The sequence below is a fragment of the Helianthus annuus genome, chromosome 7 (assembly GCF_002127325.2).
Source record: "Helianthus annuus cultivar XRQ/B chromosome 7, HanXRQr2.0-SUNRISE, whole genome shotgun sequence".
In the NCBI taxonomy this organism is placed as follows: domain Eukaryota; kingdom Viridiplantae; phylum Streptophyta; class Magnoliopsida; order Asterales; family Asteraceae; genus Helianthus; species Helianthus annuus.
The window spans coordinates 37,422,139-37,433,270 of NC_035439.2; positions in this window are offsets into that span (position 1 = coordinate 37,422,139).

Here is an 11,132-nt window from a genome sequence, read left to right on the forward strand (position 1 = left end):
TAGAACAAAGGGAAGACAGCGCCTACTATGTAACAGGACGTATTTGGGTCCCACTATACGGCGGTTTACGAGAACTTGTGATGGATGAAGCACACAAGTCTCGTTACTCGGTACATCCAGGGTGGATAAAATGTACCACGACATTAGAACTACATATTGGTGGCCTAGCATGAAGGCCCACATTGCAACTTACGTTGGCAAATGTTTGACTTGTGCGAGAGTCAAGACAGAGTACCAGAAACCCTCAGGTCTACTTCAGCAACCCAGGATACCGCAATGGAAATGGGAAGAAATTTCCATGGATTTTGTTACAGGCCTACCCAGATCCCAGCGTAGGAATGATACCATATGGGTGATCGTGGATCGACTCACCAAGTCTGCACACTTCCTGGCTATAAAGGAAACGGATAAGTTCTCCACTCTCGCAGACATCTATCTTAAAGAAGTTGTTTTGAGGCACGGGGTGCCCACCTCCATCATTTCGGATCGGGATGCACGATTCACGTTAGAGCTATGGCAAGCAATGCACAAATCTTTTGGCTCACGATTAGACATGAGCACAGCATATCATCCTCAGACGGATGGGCAGTCTGAGCGAAAGATTCAGACTCTTGAAGACATGCTTCGGGCATGTGTTATCGATTTCGGCAACGGCTGGGAAAAGCATCTCCCTTTGGTGGAGTTTTCGTATAATAACAGTTATCACACCAGCATACAAGCCGCTCCATTTGAGGCATTGTACGGGCGTAAATGTCGGTCACCTATCTGTTGGGCAGAGGTGGGGGATAGTCAGATCACGGGTCCAGAGATTGTAGTGGACGCCATGGAAAAGATTGCACAGATACGACAACGCATGGCGGCAGCACGCGACCGTCAGAAAGCCTACGCGGATAAGCGTAGAAAGCCATTGGAATTTCAGGTCGGGGACCGGGTTTTACTTAAAGTCTCACCCTGGAAGGGTGTGGTTTGATTTGGTAAACGAGGCTAACTCAATCCACGGTATGTTGGACCGTTCGAAATCACTGAAAGAATAGGCCCAGTAGCCTACAAGCTAAACCTACCAGCTGAACTCGGTGCAGTTCACAATGTATTTCACGTGTCGAATCTGAAGAAGTGCTTATCAGATGAGACCCTCATAGTTCCTTTCAAGGAACTCACTATCGACGAGCGGTTGCAGTTCGTCGAGGAGCCAGTTGAAATCATGGACCGGGATGTTAAGGTCCTCAAACACAAGAGAATCCCTCTTGTCCGAGTTCGTTGGAACTCCAAACGTGGCCCAGAGTACACCTGGGAACGCGAAGACCAGATGACAGAAAAGTACCCCCAGTTATTCGGAACCAATGCAACCACTACTGAGGCTGAAGCTACTACTACTGAATTTCGGGACGAAATTCCAAATCAACAGGGGGATGATGTGACACCCCAGGAAAACAAGTGAACAATACAGCTTACCTAGCTTCCTCAGTGAGTGCGTACCAAATTTCGGGACGAAATTTCTTTTAAGTTGGGGATAATGTGACAACTCGAATTTCCAAGATTTCTATTTCGCATTTATTGCACGTTCTTGAATTGTTTGGTTGATTATTTGCACAATTAATTGCTGTGGAATTATATACGTTTTGATGCAATGAAGTGTATTGGGTGATTGTGCATGGTTCTATGTTAATTGTGATAAACCTGTCAAATATATAAACTTAGTGGTGAAACTATGAAATGGTTATGAGATGGTGTACATGTGTAAAATATGATACTTAGGAAGGTAGAGGGTAATTAGTGAAATCCTAGAGATACTTAACCCTAAATCATTCACTAAACCTCACACAAGAAACAAGGCACGTACTTTCATTCTTTGGTTTTCTCTGGCAATCATCACATCATCATTGACAAGCTATTCATCACTTTCGATTTCCACATTTTCTCTAGAATCAACACAAGGTAAATGATTATTGTTTATTGATTGTTTGATTGTATAAATTCTTGATTATTAGAACATTTGTAAACCCTAGCTCTCATATGATACTTCTGTGATTTTGATTTGATTCTGAATTATTGATGAGGATGATTAGTGGTATGTTTGATAGATTGTTCTTATGATGATGGTTGTTGTTATGTCTCGGTTGATTGATATGGTCTTGCACTGTGAAAATCATGAACTAGGGTTTGGAATGATCATTGAAACGTAACCTTGTAGAAACGTAACTGTTCTGATCCTTTTGATTCTGTGCAATGATTGGAATTCACGCATACATATTAGTCAGAGTTTTGGATTGATATATGTGTCTGAGTTTTTGAATCATGAATAAAGTCTGAAGTTTGTAAAGACAATAAGAGTCTGAGTTTTATGTAATGCAAGAGGACCCGAGTTTTATATCAGACTAAGGATCCGAGTTTTATGAATTTCATAAGGTCCGAGCTTTGAATCTTTTATATAGGGTCCGAGTTTTTAAAACAAATGAGAAGGGGTCCGAGTTTGCTTGTTTATTGTTGTCCGACCTTTAAGTTTGAAGAGGAGTCCGAGTTTTATAAGCCTAAAGGGTCCGAACTTCTTAATGGGTAGTGTGGTCCGAGTTTAATTAAGGGACTTGTAGTCCGACTTTTGTGAAAGGAGTAAAGGGGGTCCGACTTTCTAGTTTAAACATGGTCCGACTTATGTAGGTCAATCATGGTCCGACCTTTTAATGGGCTTGCTGTCTGAGTTTTTGTAGTTATCATGGGTCCGAGTTTTTAAGGCCCTTCCCCCCCCCCCTGTCCGAGTTTTAATAGGGCAAGGCCCTGTCCGACTTTGTGAATTGATTAATATGAAATGTGTTGTATGTTAATTGATGCTGAATCTGTTAAGGTTTGTATGATTATAATGAAGCCACAAACTCCGTTAAACCTGTTAAGTTTATTAACGCTGTTAAATATGCTATGTTAAATGTGATTGACTCCGTATGATAACCACGTTGCGTGAATTGACTGTAATACGGTCCTGATTAACTCTGATGCGCATGTGAACTATGCAAAGTGTATTAATCCAGCTACGCGTGGATGTTATTGTTAGATTAAATTGAGAAAGCCATAATGAGAAACAGGGATCGTATGAATGTGATTAACTGACGTATGATGCATGATATCGATTGTTGAACACACTCTGTGGTATTAATTGCATATGAAACATTACGAACATAAACTGATCTGGTATACGGGCATACTATAGGATTCGACTGATTGATTGACTTGTTTACGAGCACATAGAGTAGCATATCGAGCAAACCAAGGTGAGTTCACACAGCCAAGGCATGGGGTTCCCAGGGTGGGAATGGGATTGGATTACTTTATTGTACATACTCGGTTGATAGAACCTAACGATAAGAATACGACTAGACTAGTAACACTTACTGAACTGATCTTCGCACACCTGCCAAGGGTTGGCCGCGATATTATGACTGACTTCGCACACCTGCCTTTGGAAGGCCGCGAACTGAAATATACTAATCTTCGCACACCTGCCTGGTAGGCCGCGATACAGATAAACCTAGTCTAGAATACTCGGGATGAACATCCCCTAATATCTTCGCATACCTGCCTGGGAAGCCGCGATGGAAACTAGTACGATACGTGACATAACGAACGAACATACTACTACTCACACTATACTATTTCTGAACTGTTAACTGTGAACTCGCTCAACTAGTTGTTGATCCTCTGTTACATGCCTTTCAGGTCGTTAGATACATGGAGCTTGCACAGGGAGGAGCTGGTCGTTGTGGGCTTGGATCGTGATTATCTTGTCAAACACTTATGATATTTGATACTTATTTACGATGGGTTTTATTTATACGCTTCCGCTAAACAATGATAACTTACTTATGATTTGGAACACCTTTCATATGGATTTGGTTTGGTTTAAATGACAATTACTTTTACTATATGTATCGTTCTATATGATTGGTGGCTTGATCCTGGTCAGTCACGCTCCCAAGCGGTGATACTCCGCAGGTGGATCTTGGGGGTGTGACAAATACTACAACCGCAAACAACCTCACAAGTTTCCATCAACTTACCAATTGCTAGTTCTATCGGGCACTTTATACTCAGCTTACTTGTTGGTGAACACGAAAATGGTTCAAAGTTTTTCAAAACAAAACTCAAGTCAGCTCCAGTATCAAAAGCACGAACGCATAATGGTTATTGATCGAAAACATACCGGTAACAACAGCAGGATCATCACATGCTTTTCTAGTGAACGCTCTACCCCTGACATTCTGATCCTTTGCTTTAGGACAATCCTTCCTGAAATGTCCCTGTTCACCGCACTTGCAAGCATTCCCTTTAGCTTCGCTCCCTCCGATGTACTCTTAGCATAGCACTTGCGAGTCATATGTCTAGTTCGACCACATCTAGCACACTTTCTCCGCTCATCCTCGTGAGTCTTCTTTTCAAAACTACTCCTGTCATCCCTAGCATTATCCTTTCTGGAACGGCTAGAACTGGCTACATACGCCTTCCTCGGACTGCGTTTCCTATCACGCTTCTCATCGGTTTCCTTCCTCGAACTCTCAGACTTTCACTTTCACGAATCCCTAGATCTAGGCTCGGAATGCGGAGTTATTTGAATGGTCGATCCGCTGTGACGGCCCGATATCACGCATAACGTTGCCATGTCATTGCATAGGATACCAGTAAATGATCTTGGGTTACGACCATGGATTTTTTTATATGTACATCTATGTACTGTTCACATAGTTAATGAAAAATCAGAATTACGCTTCGATTATATCATAACACAGGAACTACTAAAACTTTCCGATCATTATATTACCTTATGGGTTTCCGATCTGTGTCCCACCAAAACCATACCCGTAGGCACCACATCCACGTTCCTGGCCATTATTTTGGTTAGCATCGCGCTTTTCCATGGAAGTATTAACGTGCTGGGCTATGAGTTGTGCCAATTCCTCCGGGGTAGTAGATAGTCTAGAACCCTGTCTCGCTTTTGGCGGCATTTCGTCGTTTCTATTATTTACAACTAATAATCTGTTGGGATTGAACCCTATCAGAGGAACAGATAATTAAAGCCAAAACTGGATCAGAGCAGTGGATCCTGAATAAGCAGATGTTGATATACAACTACTGACCCATAACTGATGACCTCTTATCTGCTGATCTTGCTAAACTGCTGACACATAACTACTGCTCAACTAACGATCTGATGGAAGACTAAAGTCCTGCAGATTCAATCTACTGCCTTGAGTCAAGCACTGCTGATCCGGACAAGTGCTGCTGGGTTCACAGCAGTAGAAGGTTGCAGCAGCTGTTCTAAAGTCTGTTTTGTAATAGAATGTATTAGCAGTAGTTAACACAAGCAGTGTCTGTATAGATCAGAGGTTAGAGTTTGTGAGGAGGTTAGATGTCACTTTCATGGTGACGTCAGCAAAGATGCTCAGTAGTTTGCAAGTGCATATAAATATTTCAGTACTTTGTATTGTTCTATTAGCTCTTTGCATCATTCATCTTCTTTGCACGAACAAACTACTGAGCTCTGGCTGAGGGGGAGTTTGCAATCATTCATCAATCATTGTCATCGTGTTTGAAATAAATTCAATCTTTCGGTTTATTGTGTAAAGATGTTTGATAAAAGTATTACTCTCGTTTGATTGTATGCAAAGTTTGTTTTCATCTTAATTTCCGCTGCACACTCATCCATCTTCATCTTATTTACAAACATAAAATACAATCAAAAACAAACTCAGATCGAACAATTGGTATCAGAGCTTGGACAGTCAAATTTGACTTAACAATCATTTTGACGTAAATAGTTCAGCTCAAAACAGTTGATACTGATCGTTTGTTCGTCGTTGAAAAACAGAGTAAGGATTAATCACCATTAATGTTGATTTCTCAGTACTTGTAAAACAACAAGAATGACGTCACAATCTCAGGACGATAAAAACAACATTGGTTCTCTTTATAAACCACCTATGCTAAAAAGAAATGAGTACAACATCTGGCAGAGGAGGATGGGTCACATGCTCGCTCAACAAAGCACAGGTTGTTGGAAGTCTGTCATCTTTGGTCCTCATGTTCCTACAGTGCCAAGCGCTGAAGATGCTAAAACACAAGTTCCAACACCTATTGAAAATTATACTGAAACGGATTATCAAAAATTTGAACTAGATGCTAAAGCGTTTAGTATCATAGCATCAGCGCTGCCCAACGAAATATATGCTGGATTGTTACATTGTGACAATGCCAAAGAGTTGTGGGACGCGCTTAAGGAACAGTTTGGAGGTACCGAAGAAGTCATAGAAAACAACAGGGAAATCCTGAACCAACAGTATGAAACATTTTTTCATGTTAAAGGTGAATCACTGACGCAACAATTTGAGCGTTTCAGTACTCTCATCAGTGAACTAAGGCTTGTTAAAACCACTTTTACAAACTCAACTCAAAACAGCAGGTTCCTCAGGTCACTGCTAGAAAAATGGGACACAATAGCTTTTGTCACCCGAAATTCACCTTAGTTCAAAGATCTGACCTTGACCCAACTCCATGGTCGACTCCTGACCTACGAAAGGGAGTTGAACCAGAAAAGGAAGTTACAAGAGTCAGGGAAAACCGTTGATGATTATTCATTCGGTAACACTGCTCTTCCGGGTCAAGAAGAATCTGGTGGTAGTGGTAAGGATCAGGGTTATGATTACTTCACTGACATAACTGTTGGTGCAAATTTTAACAACCCTGATCCTCACTCTACAGGTTATGCATTCACTGCAAATGAAAACCAGATGTCAGACAATTTAAGCTTTGAACTCAATGATCTATAGCATTTTGACCCCACTGATCTAGAGGAAATGGACATCCTGCACCAACTGGCCTTGCTAAGTGTTAGAACTAGCAAGTTTTATAAAAGAACAGGGCGAAAATTCCCAGGGTTGCATGGGAATCTAAGGGTTGGGTTGGATAAATCGAAAATCAAGTGTTATAAGTGTAACAGGTTAGGACATTTTGCTAGAGAGTGTAGGAGTCAAACAATTGTTCCCATAATCACTCACCCTAGTTCAAATCCTAGACCTCTAAATCAAAACACTGTGCACTATGCCCAATATGCCCCAGCAGCACATGTGAACACTGCTCACTATGTTGTTGCTCCTGTGCCAGTGCATTATGTCCAAACAGCTGCTCCACAGATCCAATATGTTCAAACCCCTGGTCCCCAGGCACAAGTGAAACCTGCACCACAAACCACTGCTCCAGTAGCAAAACAACCAGATCAACAAAGTTTCTTTACTCAAGAATTTTTTGACTTGAGCAGTATGCCTGAAGACCTCAGTGATGAAAATTTTGCACTCTATGCTTCTAATGTTTCTTCTCATGATGAATTTTGTTTGATGGCATTAGAGTCAATACAGGAGGGGGTTGAATCTGAAGAGGAACAGCTGGCCTCTGAAACAGTGGATGAGGTAATTGAAGAAGTGGTTACTGCTGTGGCAAATGAAGTACTGTTGGAAGAAAGTTCAGGCACCCTGATTGAACCACTGACAGATCCATGGTCCGAAGAAGAAAAGACAGGTGAGATAGAAGAGAGAGCTGAAGATGAGGAAAATCCTAAATGTGATTGTGCAATGATGGCTGCTGCAAAGGTATCACCTCAAGTTCTTCAAAAACTGTGTTCTGACAATTGCATTATTGCTTTTGCTAACATCAAAGAGGTGAATGAAAACCTTCGTGATAAAATCCTATCTGATGAAGTCATATTTGAAAGGTCTCTAAAAGAACTTAAAAACAAATTGACTGAAAAAGAGAAAGAGATTTGCAGCATGAAAGAAGAGCAAAGCATAACCAAAACCCAACTTCAAACCTTGGTAGAAAAATACCAAGGTTGCAAAAAGGAGTTAGAATCCACCCATATCACATGTGAGAGATGGGTGGAATCATGCAAAGGGTATGAAGTTATGCTTGAGAAACAGATAAAAAGCAATGTGAAATTTGGGGTTAGTTATAGAAAACATGATGATGAAAACACTGCTTTTGAAAAATCTGTTTCAACCACTGATGTAACTGCTGAGTTCATCCCCACAAACAAGAATGGCCAAGAAGTGAAAATCACTGACAAACTTGGTAACAAAATCACACTTGACAGACCTATGGGCCCCTTTGTTTTTGAGGAGATTGAAAATCATCAATTTAAACCAAAATGGTCTGATGAGTGTGATATTCTTGAAAATTTCAAGCCAATGGACTTTACATCAACTGATGGTGTTAAAGCTCCAAAAGCTAAAGTCATTCCTCTTAAGGACATCCCAGTAGTGGTCAAAACCTCTACTGCAAAGGAGTCTGAAAAGAGGAAGAAGAAAGAAAAAATTGATAACTTGTTTTGTGAATTCTGTGAGAAGAGGAACCATCTAACAAAAGATTGCTTCCACTTAAATGCTTATGATTTAACTAAAACAAGTGTCACTACTTCAGCTGAAAGTTGCAATGTTTGTGGTAAAACAAACCATAAAACTTAGGCATGTGTGTATCTCAAAAACTTTAATGAGAAGAAGAATGAGTACATGGCTAAAACATCCTTGAGTTCATCAGCATCATCCCCATCTGTCAAATTCACAAAGAAACAACCACTGTTTGTGCCAGTTCAAACAGCTGTCACAAAACAGCTGAACCAAACATCTGTCAAAAGAGATGTTCAGGTTACTGATTCACCTCCTGCCAATCAGTTCAGAAAAGGCAAGGAAAAACAGTCTTACCAAAGGATTCCACACGTTTATGAGGTCTACAAAAAGCCCTCTAAACCCAGAGTGAATAGGCATCCTTTTGGGTATCAGCAGGTGATTGGTCAAGACCCTCAACAGCGGTTAGCAAGAAACAGTAATAAAACTGTCCAAACCCCTGACCTAACCACTGTCCATCACTCTGCATCCATACCAGACACTGCTGAATCCCCATCCAAAGCCCTGTTGGCTTTGGAGCCCTTAATGAACTAATCCTTTTACTTCATGTGCAGGGAGCTTCTGCATGCTTTGATAGTCTTTGGTATGTAGATAGTGGAGGCTCCAGGCACATGACAGGATGTAAAGCCCTCCTCAACGACTTTAAAATCCATGGAGGGGGTGATATATCCTTTGGAAATAATAGTAAAGGGAAAGTTCTGGGGTCTGGGACAGTACAATCTGGTAATGTAAAATTTGAAAATGTCAATCTAATAGACAATCTGAAATTCAACCTTCTGAGTGTATCTCAAATGAGTGACAAAGGGTTTGGGTCATTCTTCACAAAAGACTGTTGTAGGATTGTTGGACCAGAAATGGTCAAAAAGATTGAAGCAATAATCAAAAATGGTCAAACTAAACTTGTTGCTCAAAGAAGTGGCAATGTTTATGTTGTTGACATGTCTAAAGAGTGTCCCAGAGCTGATGCCTGTATGTTCTCAGCTGCCTCTAACAAAGAGACAGAACTTTGGCACAGAAGATTGGGGCACACAAATCTTAAGACAATAACAGAAATTTCAAAAAATGGTTTGGTGAGAGGCCTACCACAAAAATTGTTTTCATGTCCTGAACATTGCATTTCCTGTTTAAAAGGAAAACTGCATAAAAGTTCTTACAAGTCCATTGAAGAGTCCAAAACAACCCAGTGTTTGCAAATGCTACACATGGATTTGTTTGGCCCAGTTCAAGTCATGAGCCTCAAAAAGAAAAGATATTGTTTGGTTATAGTTGATGACTTTTCTAGGTTTACATGGACTTTCTTTTTGCACTCTAAAGATGAAACTGCAGGCATTTTGCAAGACTTTGTGACACAGATTGAAAAGCAATTTGATCTTCCAGTAAAAAGCTTTAGGAGTGACAATGGCACAGAATTTAAAAATAAGGAGTTGGATGCCTTCTGTGTGAAGAAAGGGATTGTAAGGCAGTACAGCATCCCTAGAACACCAGAGCAAAATGGGGTTGTTGAAAGAAAGAACAGAACTTTGATTGAGGCTGCCAGAACTATGCTTGCAGATTCAGGTTTGCCATTAACTTTCTGGGCAGAGGCAGTAAACACTACTTGCTATGTCCAGAACAGAGTTTTAATAAAACCCAGGCACAAAAAGACTGCCTATGAAATTCTATATAAAATCAAACCACTGATCTCATACTTCAAGGTGTTTGGCTGCCCATGCTTTATTTTGAACTTAAAAGATTCCATTTCAAAACTTGCAGCCAAAATTGTTGTGGTTATTTTCTGGGATACTCAACCACTGCCAAGGCCTACAAAGTGTTCAATGCACGGACCAAGGTAGTGGAGGAGACTTTGGATGTAAAGTTCAATGAACTTTCATCAATGAAAATCCCAGCAAATCCTGCTGATCTGTTTGATCTTGAAAAATTCACCTTTGAAAATACTGCTATCAAGACTAACAGTGCAGGTCCATCAGAGGATACATCACCAGACTATGGGTATGAAATCATCATCCCTCAAAGGTCTGCCACAAAGGGAAAAGCACCAGTTGTTCAAAACAACTGCCAAAGCTCAACCACTGCTACCTCAACAGTTGTTGACCAAAGTAGCCCATCTACCACTGCTTCCACATCCTCAAACACTGTTGACAAAAGTCCTCAAACAGTGGATAAAAGTCAGCAGTGGTCCACTTCATTACGACCCATTCCACCACCTTTTGAAGCCACTGCTGGGTCATCAAAGTCACCAGCAGTGGTCAGCTTAGATGATACACATTTGCAGCCTTCACCAACAAATGCCATCATACCATACCAAGGAGATTTAACCTTCTTGAGATCTCATCCACCTGATCAAATCATTGGCAACATCAATGAAGGGGTGCTCACAAGAAGCCAAACCCAAAACATTTGTCTTTTTGCTGGCTTTCTATCACTCCATCAGCCAGTCAAGTACCAAGAGGCACTAAAAGACAACAGCTGGGTAGAAGCCATGCAAGAGGAGCTCCAACAGTTTAAAAGACAACAAGTATGGGAGCTTGTACCACTGCCAAAAGAGGTTAGTCCCATTGGCACAAAGTGGATCTTCAAGAACAAAACAGATGAAAGGGGCATTGTTGTCAAGAACAAAGCCAGGCTTGTGGTTCAAGGTTACAGAGAGGAAGAGGGGATTGATTATGATGAAACATTCGCCCCTGTTGCAAGATTGGA